This window comes from Bombus huntii, chromosome 13 (assembly GCF_024542735.1).
Source record: "Bombus huntii isolate Logan2020A chromosome 13, iyBomHunt1.1, whole genome shotgun sequence".
Lineage (NCBI taxonomy): Eukaryota > Metazoa > Arthropoda > Insecta > Hymenoptera > Apidae > Bombus > Bombus huntii.
Genome location: NC_066250.1, coordinates 7,015,835 through 7,028,032, shown reverse-complemented (window position 1 = coordinate 7,028,032; position 12,198 = coordinate 7,015,835). Strand labels below are relative to the sequence as shown.

General features: G+C 38.6%; 1 protein-coding gene across 5 annotated transcripts in view; it reads left to right on the top strand.

Annotated features, from left to right (window-relative positions):
• LOC126872326 (uncharacterized) overlaps positions 1 to 12,198 on the top strand; it is a 52,458-nt gene that overhangs the window by 27,175 nt on the left and 13,085 nt on the right. The gene's annotated exons all lie outside the window — the stretch shown is intronic.

Genomic DNA, 12,198 nt, shown 5'->3' with positions numbered 1-12,198 from the left:
TGATCATCCCAACGTAATAAAAGTAACAAGGTAAATTATTTCTTCTCGTGGAGAAAGGTACGAAAACATTCAATAGAAACGTAAAGATTGATAAAAGCGGTCATTCGTGGTTACTATACTCCATCTATATACAATTTGGCATTACTAACATACAATGGCTGTCTTTCAGTAGGACGACCAAGGGATCCGTCACACATTTTTCTTACGATATCTTGAACGAAACAATTTTTCCTTAAAAGGAATAATTTCATATGAAGTAATTACTAATACGGTTTCTAATCATTTCTATGAGTCAGTATCAGAGCAAGCAATAGTCATAGAGCCTAGAATATACTATGGAACCTGTTTGCCGGTTTTATTTTTCCGGTGCTAGATGCGAGATAAAAATTTCGACGCGGTGAGTTTCGTGTTACTCGCTCGACCGCAAGAATTAATCATCTCGTCTTCCCGTACGACGTATATACAATTCTTCTTTTCGTCGCCGCTACCCGATGCACACACTCTTGTTAGCTTCTTCTCGGTACGTTTCGAGTTCGCTGAAAACCGTGTACACAAGAGAGGAACCACAAGAGTATACGATTCCTCGAATCAATGGGTAATTCGATGGTGTTACGTGCACGTAATTTCAGTAAGCTTCCATCGCAACCTCACGAACACGCCTTTCACTCTTTCGATATTACGACTCGCGATAATCGTATCTATCAACGGGCCTTCTATTTGCGTAGACTTTTCTATCTTGTCATTCAAGTTCCCCCTCGGCAGACGTTCCTATTAATCGCGATTCATACTCTGGCGACGCTCGATCGGTCAATAAATTTTCATTAATTATCAGAGGTCAGAGCGCGCAATAATGCCAGAGCTCTCGATGATCGGTTCTCGTTCGATGATATTCGCCGTAGTGTAACCACCGGCACAGATCTTCCTTCATCATTGGGAAATAGTAATGGGACGAGACTCGAGATCGCGACTCGAGTCGACCATCTGGCACACAGTGCTCCCATTCACTCTTTCTTTCGTGAATCTCCTCCCTCGTGCTCCTCCCTGTTGTCGTAACGTGTTCCTCTATCCCGCTCTTTATCCCTTTTAACCGCCTTTGTGCTCTGTTCATAGAAGTCTCCCGTTTTATATCTTCGTGTGATATCAACCGGGGCCTCGTGAACGTTTGCCTGATAATCGTGTGTTTGCCTTATGGCGCGCCACATCACTGAATTGTTGCTGCGAGAGCAAAGTCCCGCCTCGTTTTCGTGAAGCAATTTAGGATTTGTAGTTTAGCGAAGATAAGATTCAAAGGACGTTTACTTTCATTCTAAGTTGCATCCATTATTTCTATTATGAAATTTTAATCACTAAATGTAACGTATGGATATAGAAGTACTAGGTACTTACGTCTGCACTGCGGATGTTTATGGATGGTGTGCAAAGACCGAAAAATAATGCCTCCTAGGAAATTATTATGGAACAACATAAATTCACGTGACCTGTTTTTCAACCGTTAAGAACACTTTCCATTGACTAAATGTACTTTCGACAGACTCCTGCGTCATCCTATCTTCATACTACTAACCCAAATTTTAACTTAAGTCCCAAAGTAGCACTCTCTTATAATCTTAAAATATTTTCTTAGTAAAATATTAACGTAGTCCGATACTTGGTGCAATCATTGTCCAAAGTTTGTTTCAAAACAAGTTTCACGAGTTTATATGTAAACTGTGGATTTGTATGCACTTACGAGAAATTTAAACTAAAAATATACAGAATAAGCATAGTATATATGAATATACAAAGTCCTTGTTATATTATAACATTTACAGAGTAAAATAAATCTCAGTTTAACTTCTGTTTCATTGATTGTATTTAGAAAAATCTGAATTTCCATAAACATCCGCAGTCCAATTCTATGCGACATACGAGGAAAATCCTGATTCTACCGAATGACTGGATCAAGGCAACACACAATGAGTCTCATCTGCGATTACAGTATAATTAATCTATTACAAAACGTGCTAATCGCTGATGTACAAATGTGAACCATTGTAATAAAGGGATGAGAGGGACAGAAACCGCATCAATGAGTCGGATAGGATGCGAGTCATCGATACAGGCTGCTGTATACTCGAAAGCTAACCGGATGGGAAGCGTGCAAGGGTTCGAAACAGCCGGAAGTGTGGACACGATGATGATATTCGTGGTCCTGAGCCGGACGGAAGAGAAACACTTTCTCTGTAATTTTCTTTACTTTTTGACACTATTGAACACAGGAAAACCTTTCATTTTCGAATGTATTATATTCGAAGCGATCAAAAATGTAATTCAACGCATTCGCTGTTATTGATGCATATGGCGCTTCTGTTGAATTATTTAAGTCATACCGCGGATGCAACTGTTGCATTTTAATTTCTATGCGTTTCGACAGACAGACGAAATAGTAGTAATAGTAGTTGCAACAAATATTATTTCTTATAACAAAGATACTTTTAGTAATAGAAAGCGTGATTCAAGGCTGACTAGTATTTTAATAACGTCGTACGTACTAATGCCGATAAAACATGTGTAATTAGTCACTGTACAAAACTTCCTACGATTTATATGCGATTAAACTTTCTTTAAGAAAGCATAGGCTTTGATATACAAGAGTAGACAGATTGATTCCACAATCCACACGCAACGAGTGAATTAAGGTACAACTCACACGATGGTCGATCGGTCAGCACACAGGATCGTTAACGTGAGCTCGCGCGCGCACGCTCGTTGAAACGCGTAAACGGTTGAGATACACACTGGTAGTAGCGTACGTGTTACGATGTATTATGAGTTAAACAACGTAATGATAGGCACGGCGCCAGTAACTCGACGTATCTCTTGCGTGCCATGTATGCAACGGGTGTCTTAAAAACACCGCCGATTCTCTGATATCGGTGATCGTTGAAAGTGTCTTCCTCTGTTCCCATATCGTCTGCATGCATCATTACTCGAACGTTTATAAATACCGTTACCGGGATTTTATGTGTTAGCGATAGATGAAGTTCAAAGTTTTTCATTGTTCCTTAGAACAATTTAAAACGTGATAAATTTAATTAAAGCGATCAACTGTGTATTTGAACACGTTCGTGTCAACGATCGTTGGGATGCAAACGTACATACGAATGAGTGGTACCGATATGGGACAGTGGCTATTATCAATCACGGTTTAACAATGATAAACGATAGCCATCGTATATACGAGACAATTTCCCACAAATCCACGGTGAGAGCTTCTTATCGTCGTTCACGTTTGTTACCATGATTTCTAGCTTCCCCACGGTTCTTCTGACGAAAGAGTTAAAGCACGAACACGAAACTTCCGGTGCAATGAACCCCGTTAAAGTAACGCGCGGCTTGTTACGACACCAATATTAGTTTTACGACTAGCTTCTGAAAATAGATCGATGAAACCATACGTCATTGAAAAGCTGTTCGACAGCCTATATATACTAGACACGCGACTGTTGAAGGAGTGCAGAATGCACCTGCAACCCCCAGTGAGGGTAAATAGGGTTCGTGGAGACGTGACTGGTTGTGGCAATATCTCTCTTCTCTTTTCTTTGTCGGTGTAGACCTGCTGGATGAATAATAATTATTCTATTTTTAGAGGAAGACTGTAGCAAAGAATAACATCTTTTCTCCAGTTCAGTGGTGAAATATTTTTAGCGGATTAAAGAATATTTTACCTCTAGAAAATAGCAATTGCATAAAATAGAATCTCTCGTAGTTTATTGACAATTACTGATTCAAGATCTTATATTTTATTAATCAGTTAAAAGAGATTTTATTTTTGGTAAATAATGCAGAATAAAAAATTTTAGGTGCAACATTAATCACTAATTTAATAATCTAAATCTTTTTAACTGATTACGAAATTCTATTTCCGGGAAATAACAAGGGCGAAGAGCATAATTTTTTCAAATTCAATAACAATCACTGATTCAACGATATAAATTTAACTACTCAGGAAAGATAGAACAAAGTTTGTGATATTGATTAATCAGGAATAAATTTATATTTAGAATTACGAAACCAGGAAAATCCAAAGTGATAAAAGGACACACATTCCAGTTGTTTTTCGGTCTTGATATAGTATACGACTTATTGACACTTGGTCAAGTGAAGTCAAGAGGACGGGTTAACTGAAGACGAGCGTCACCGCTGTGCAGGCCATTTACTTTCCGCTTATAAGCAATAATCTCGTTCATCATTAATGGTTCTCCGTAAAAACGAAAAGATTTACCAACATAAAATTATTTTCGATCGATCTTGACTCCTAAAGCACCTGTGCGTAACGATTAATCGGAGGAGAACGGAATTATGGAATTTTAAGTGGCTAAGTTCGAGACTTCGTGCATTCATTTCGCAGTGACTGCCTCGCTTCTGCATTATTCATGAAAAAGAACCACCTCCGTTCCAGATAACCCTCTGTTGTCGACCTTATCGCCTTATGGTTGCCGCAATAGCAGTCAGGTGTGTGCATTGTGCACCGACCGAACAGAAGGGCAACTTTACAGGCCTAGGTTAGGAAAATGCAAGGACAGAGAAAGCCGTATGATTATGTACATAGATAACGACGTAGACATTTCAGTTTTTGCCCTTTCGTGACTTCATTGTACCTGGGTATCGCGAAAAAATTATACGTCATGTGTAACTACGAAATGATCGCTGAATAGACAATTTATTCGTCTGAAGATTTTCTTTGACCAACGTGTAATATGGAGATGTGGACATTATTCCCATATTCATATTTGTAGACAAGACAGTTTTCAGTGTAATCTTGAATTTCTGAAGTCAATTATTTTCTCAACTTGGCCTAAGAAATTTAAACTTCAGTTTTCAAGACCTAACATTTTTTAAGTTTCCCCCTAAAATACAATTCTTAATTTAATCTTAATACTTACAAGGCCATGTATTCTCTTAACCCTCTCATACAAACGGAGTCTTTAATCCGATTTTGGGTTTTCAAGGTCAAATAATTGAAGTTTCCCAGAAGAATATTTCGAATTGAAATATCATTTCATTATCTGTGTTTTCTTTCTTGTTCAACAAATTTTCAAGTTGGACAACATTTTTTACGAATAAAATATCTTTTAAACTAAACGAATAAAAATGTTTCGAGGAATTAAATAATTGAACGGTACTTGACAGTTAATGGATGGGAAGCTAACTGAAAATGAGCGATGTTACGCGATTCTCTATGAGATTAGAATCGTACATACCTCGAGTTAGCGTAGAATTGTATTGTCACCCTTCCACGGTCCACTAACCGGATGTAAGCGTTCCGTATGTACTAGTTGTGCCGCTAATAATCGCGCGCGTGTTGGTGGTAACGGGGGACTTAAAGTTGGTCGAGTTGTTCTCGTTTAAAACAATCAGCAGCAGAGGAAGGACCAATTATACGAACCTGCGACCGTCTGTCACCGACCTCCTGTTCTCTTAATATCGTAGATCAGAGCGCACTAGTAAATATAAACAAGCTGTAGAAGAAGAAGAAGAAGACGAAGAAGAAGAAGAAGAAGAAGGTAGAGGAGGAAAAGAAGAAACTAATGGAACGGTCCATCAATCAGACATAGAGAACTCTCGGATGAACCTCCCTGAATAAAACTAATTCGACATGAGAAATCTTCAACAACGACGACCCAACAATTTATTTAAAACCTTGACAAGTTTCTCAGAATCAGTCACATACATCTGTTACATAGATCCTGTAGTAAAGAAGGCACCAGTTAAATAATCATACCGTAGAAATGGGCATAACTCCTTCTAAATAAGCAAGTATTAGTTCGACGAACGATCGTCACGAAGTGGTACAATCTGTCATTAACGTAGAAGTAAAAGTTAATAAGAAAGTTGGATACAGTATTGCGTGTGCAATTAGTCACCATTAAAGACAGACGAGTATCAGTGTTGCGTATTCGCGAGCCAAGATAGACAGACAGTTGTCATCTTATTGGAGTAATTACACGTGATGGCGTACACGGGATTAGAACGTAAATTACTCGAACTCGATGGTTGTTGACGTTGTACATTTCCTCCGTCCGTCTCAAAAGAGAGTCGAACAGCCATGCTGACTTCCGAGCTGGATTTACAGTTTAATTTATCCGGCCATTAAGCATCGCGACCCACAAAGTTGCCGGTGAGTCGCGATTGTCGTTCTTTAATTTGGCCTTCGGAGTGGGAATGGAAAAGAAGAATGAAAACAGCGTGTGGAAAGCAACGGGCCAGACCAGTTTTCACCGTGTCGATGCGCGTGAAAATCTGATACGACACAGAAGAGGTTTCCATCTTAATTGCGGCAAAGTTTCTTTTCCCTCGCTGAGAATTTCGCGAGTGACAACTAGGTTCTTTCTTTTTTTTCTTTTCTTTTCTTTTCTCGGCGCGCACGTTTAATTTAATTGGGCGCATCAAGTGGCTTATTTTTCGAAGAGCTAGATCTTCAGACGTTCTCTCTTCAAAGTAGAAGCACGAGTCTTCTCTCGAGACTATAGCCACCGCCGACAGGAGACGAGTATTTTGCTCGCAGCAGCCTACTCCATATAAAAAATAAAAGAGCAGAGGTCGAACAGCCGTCTACCGACACTCCACTCCAAGTGGACGTACTCCGGGACACCCTGTGTAAACAGCTGCGCTGATTTCCTGACCAGTGGCCATTAAAATATCGATTTCGATGCGTGATTCGTGATGCAAAAGCACTGGAGAATCTTGTAACAGTGCTCTACAGGTGAAGCTATCTGATGAAATAATCAGGTTCAACAATATCGATGATTTCTCCGGTTCACTATCTATGCTAATACTAGACAGCTACATTATATAGCCGTGTCCCCGTGTAGTTTGTTGCGTAACGCGTTTATTGGATCCATCTCATTATCTTCATTGTGGAGTTACTGAACCAAAAAATTGCCGCAGAGGAACTGAAGAGAAACACGATTTAATTAAGCGAGGCGCTCGAGCATTTACGCATTCAATTCTGTAATTTAACTGATATTTATTATAATGAAGATATATAGAATAAAGCTTGTGCATTTTTGAAGCTTCATTCAAATTTAAAAATTCGATAGTTTCCTTTCCTCTTAAAAATTTGAAAAATCAAGTATATCGACATACGTATTTAGACGCTATTTTCTCATTAAGAAAACCTTGAACGATACAAATATCATTCTGCATTTTTAACTTACTTTTGCATATAGATAATTTTATGCCAATTGTCCACTCGTATCTAATAAAAAATTAAACAATTTCGAATATACTTTACAAGCCTTTCAAAGTCGATTTTCTGGAAAACGAAGCAATCAACGAAGCATCTTTCTTACTTTTCATTTCCGTCTTCTATTGAATCACAATAGAAATCTCTCTTTTTTTAATCACAATCTCTCTAATCTCACTCGTACTACGTTTTTATGAATATGTTGTACATTGTACATGCTACATAATTTCTACGAACAACCGTTTTCGGTCAATGACCCGTCCATAAAGAAAAAGTAGAGTCCGTAGAGGATGCGTTAACTCTTGAACCTCTCGCCGTGTCCACCAGCCGAGGAATCATTATCAACGAGCATGCACGCTCGACCATGCACCGATGCGTCCCGTGCAGTTTTGCTTTCATCTCGTGCCAAGAAGCCCGCAAAGACGGTACCATATGGCTCACAGAAAGAAGTTAGTATCGATAGGATGTACCACAGGAAGGAAACGTTCCAGCATGACCGTATTATGTTCCTGAGCATACCAAGAACATATTGCGAGAGGAAGACGATGGACGAGAGGGCGTGCGTGCACGTGAAAGCGGGCACGCGATGCGACGATGAGGGCACGTGCCCTATATTCTTCGAGGAGCCTCCTCCGCGTCGCTTCTTTTGTGAAAGCGCCGGAAACGGGTGTCAATTGTCAGCCACTTGGACGTCGACGGACGTGCACCACCGGTTGTCCTTCACTGGTTGAATTCGAGAATGTCACCGCCTGTGTGGCCCTTTGCAAATAATTACACCCATTGCCTTAAGATCGTGTCACGGACAAAGATATTCTTTCTTCGTTATGTATTTTGTACGAGAAAAGCTTTGAATTAGGTGTTGGGTGGTTGTATTAGCCCTTAATTAGTAGGTATCATTGGATTATAGGTAATCACGAAAGTTTAAGTCAGATTTGTGAAGTATGTTAGTTATACCGTACTATTGAGGTTCACTTTATATCCTGTATCTTGTGTAGTAAATATTAATGATCTTTACAAGATAAATTATAGAGTATAAATTAAGACGTGGTGTCCTAAAATCGAGTGACTGGATTATAAATTATCAGTGATTCAACGGTACCATTTAAGAGTGTACGTATGTAGTGAAATTAAGAAATTACGAAAAAGTGGAGTTGATCAGTCTGACCAGCTCCAAAGAGGCTGAAATAAATTTCATCCGTCGACTTAAATTGGATAATTAAGAAATTCTCCGACACTGATGCTAATAACAATTTCAATTTTTTATATATCATTTCTATATCACTTTTATATATAAACGAGCATAATCTCCAGTTGCATTCGAAAGTACCTATTTTCATGTTGACGATAGCAATCGCGCATAATCGGCTCACGTGCTTGTTAATCAACTGAAATCAGCGGCAACGAGGGATCTCTCCCGCGCCGTTTGAAATTCGAGTCTCGTTCTGTTGGACGCGTGTTTTCGAGTCTCGAGCCGCGTAATTTCACTTATCCCTCGGACACTTACTCTTAATACGTTTCGATGAAACATACGGTCGTCGATCCGCGATAAGGATAGTTGGCGTGCCATGGAACGTCCAGCAAACGGTTCATCGACGCGTAAGCCAGCATGGAATACACTTTCTGCGGTCGCGTTTAGCTGCAACGATGCTCGCTTGTGCCGTTCTTAATGAAATCGCTCGATTACATCGTTAGCGGCTCGTCTAAGCTCTCGTTTTATACCTAATAATCGTCCGTGACGAGACGTTAATTATCGTCTCCATGTGCTGCACGGATCGAGAGGCGCAATTACAAACTAGACGCTGCATCGGGATACGTGCATCAACCTGGAAAATATGTTGCTCCGCAAAAACAGTTGATTGACAACGCGATTACGCACTGTGTGAGCTATTTTGTAAATCATCTCTGTTACTTCATCGTTGCTTGCATTCTTCCACAGATTGAACTTCACCTTGTCTTCCTCTCGATAATTTGTTACACTTTGAGAAGAACGGTGGAAATCGTTTTTAGAAGGATTTCCCGTTACCAGGTTTATTTATATCTATTTCTTCTTTATCATCATACATTCCGAGACTTTTGGATTTTTCAAAAATTCTTGGAGGTCTGGCTTTTGAAGATTAAGAAATAATAGGACTCTGTAGGATCTATAGGATCTCGTGATCTTATCATTGATTGTTTGCAGTCTTCTGGAGATTGAACTTCATCTTGCCTTTCTTTCGATAATTTGCTGCAGTTTGTAATAAGCGGCGAGGATCGTGTTTTTATGAGGATTTCCCGTTACTAAATATATTTACGCTTATTCCCTCTCTGTTATTACTCTCTGGAAACTTTTGCTGCTGTTAGAAAATTATTGCAGCTGTGACTTTTCGAAAAATAATAGGATTCTAAACTGTTCATATGGAATTTTTTGAATGCTCAGAAAATTCCTGTAGGTCTCATTTGACAAAGACTAGAATATAATAGGATTCTATAGGATTTATGAAGATTCTGCTGTATGTTAAAAACGCAAGGGCCACTGAACCTTCGGCGAAAAGTCGCGGACATACGATGCAGTACGTCATAGTTGCGACGATAGTACGAAATGCTTGCCTCCGTTAATGCAAGTGACAGTGATTGACCCTCGCGAGGAATTCTTGACCTCGCCACGCGAGCTTCAGACGCTTGAGATTGACCCCATTGCGTTCTATCTGACGATGTTGCTTTTTCCGGGCAAAAAGATCTCTGCGAACCTATTCCTGGTTCTACGACCATTCCAAATTGTATTCCAAGGAGTATTCTTAATCGTGTGTTCATTGGATACATAAGATGGTGAACATTACCTCGTCGGCTACTTCACACTCGCTGTTTCGTTTCAGATTCACGATAAGTCCTCATTGTTCGCTGCATAAATCGTTTGCAGTGCATAAACAGGATATGCAAAAGTAGTTAGTAACGTGATTACGAAATAATATCCGTTTTTTGCTTTATTCCAGTATCTATTTTAAAATTCATTTAAAATAATATTCATCACGATGATTCAGTGTCTCCTTTGTGTGTACATTATGAATCGGTCTCGGACGATTTTTTTCTATCTGAATGACTCAACAGCCAGTTTCTGTTATTTGTTCGTATTAGAGATATTAATAAGAGAAGTTGACGAAAGAAGTTAAACCAAGAAGTGTATGAAACAGTATATACATATACTGTCACTTATAAATATAAGAAATTTTATTAGAATACACTAATTAATGGTACTTTAATAATTAGAAGCAGTGTGTATTATGTTTTTATAGAGTTGGAGGGCTATAGATTAAAATGACTTATTAAACAACTTGGCAATAGTATATATTTCTTTTTGTACGGTTATATTGACATTACTTGCTGATTTTAGATACCTACCAACTGCTTCAAATAATGATAAGTTGTAGTCTTTTATGTCAGTTTACAAGAATTTTCTTTATATGACTCACAATTTAGAAATTGCGTAGTCTGAAAGCAAAGAGCTTTTTAAACTACAGCATAGTTTCACGATGTTTGACAGTCACTCCGCTACTTCTAATCATTAATAATAGACTACGCACATTTACGCAAATTCGTGTTTCTGTTAATACAATTTAAAAAATGCGACCTAAGTAGGAAATTGTTTTACCCACGAGTAGTATACTTTCGATATTTTGTATATTATGTGTATTCTGTGTATTTTTCCACCATGAAATTTCACATAAATGCATAAAAATCCAGAGTCTATAAATAATTACCTTCTGGTATTGCCACTAATTATTAAATGCAGCAGAAAAATGGCGCAAAAGTAAAATTTTCAACGGAATATACAATCGAGCACTCTCTCTCCGGGTTTCTAGGTCCCATGTGTATACCTCACTGCTCCTTTCGGGATCGTCTCGAGTGATCCAGGTTGATCTCGTCTCTGGATTCGATGAGAAATCGCGGGCTTCTCGTTTCCTGCGGATTCTTACTTTCGCGCTGCCACTTTCCCGCCGCTGAACAATGCGCTACGAAAGCCTGGGAAGTCTAATTGTTGCCGAATGAAGCACACTTCGCACGCTCGATGGAAATTCGTATCCATTGGAGGCGGCTGAAGCCAGCGAGGAGAATTGCCACTATTCCTGGCTCCTTTTGTTGGTCGAATCGTCGCACGACCCGGTTTACATAACTTCGCTCGATGTGTAACGGGAAAAAAATCGCGGATTGGGTAATACAGCTTCCTTCGTTCGCCTATCTCGTTTGCAGGAAATCGTTATCGAAATCTCCTTGATGTTCTCTTAATTAACTTCGTTAATCATTCCTCCAGTCTCTGACTGAGATTGGGTTCAATGATTTCTCACTTACGTATGATTGAAATTCTAATCGTTTAAATGTTTCCTGATTATCACTTGACTAGTGAATTGAAAGGTTGATACCAGAAGGCAATAACGAGAAATCAATTTTTTGTTGACAATAATTGTGAGTCTTCTGGTAGCAAAAGCGTCAGTTTTTGTTTGCAAGTTGGTCTTTCATTTATATGTGATTTATTCTTCAATTGCTTAAATTTTAAGTTGAATTTAGGAACTAGTTATATTGGAGAATTAATAAGAGGCAAGTTGTAGATTGCAGATTTCTATTGCAGTATATACTATATTATTATACTTCTTACAATTTTACTAGTTTAATTGTAATTCGAGACATTTGCTTCAGCAATATTCCTTGGTTTGAGACCAAACTTGTTACGCAAGAGAATTCGTTAGCACTTTTAACTTGTGATTTCTAAAATTTCAATAATATTAATTCAACAATTTTTTAAATGTTACTAATAACGTTAATCCAATTATGTATGAAGGCTTTAATTATTGAATTAAAAGGTCGATACGAGCAAGTAACGATAATTTATAATATGGTCAACTTTTTACTGACAACTATTATGAATATTAATGACACCAGTGTTAAACTTGTTAAGGTATCTACTAATTATATGGTTTCTGTTTGAGTTTTCTGCTAAT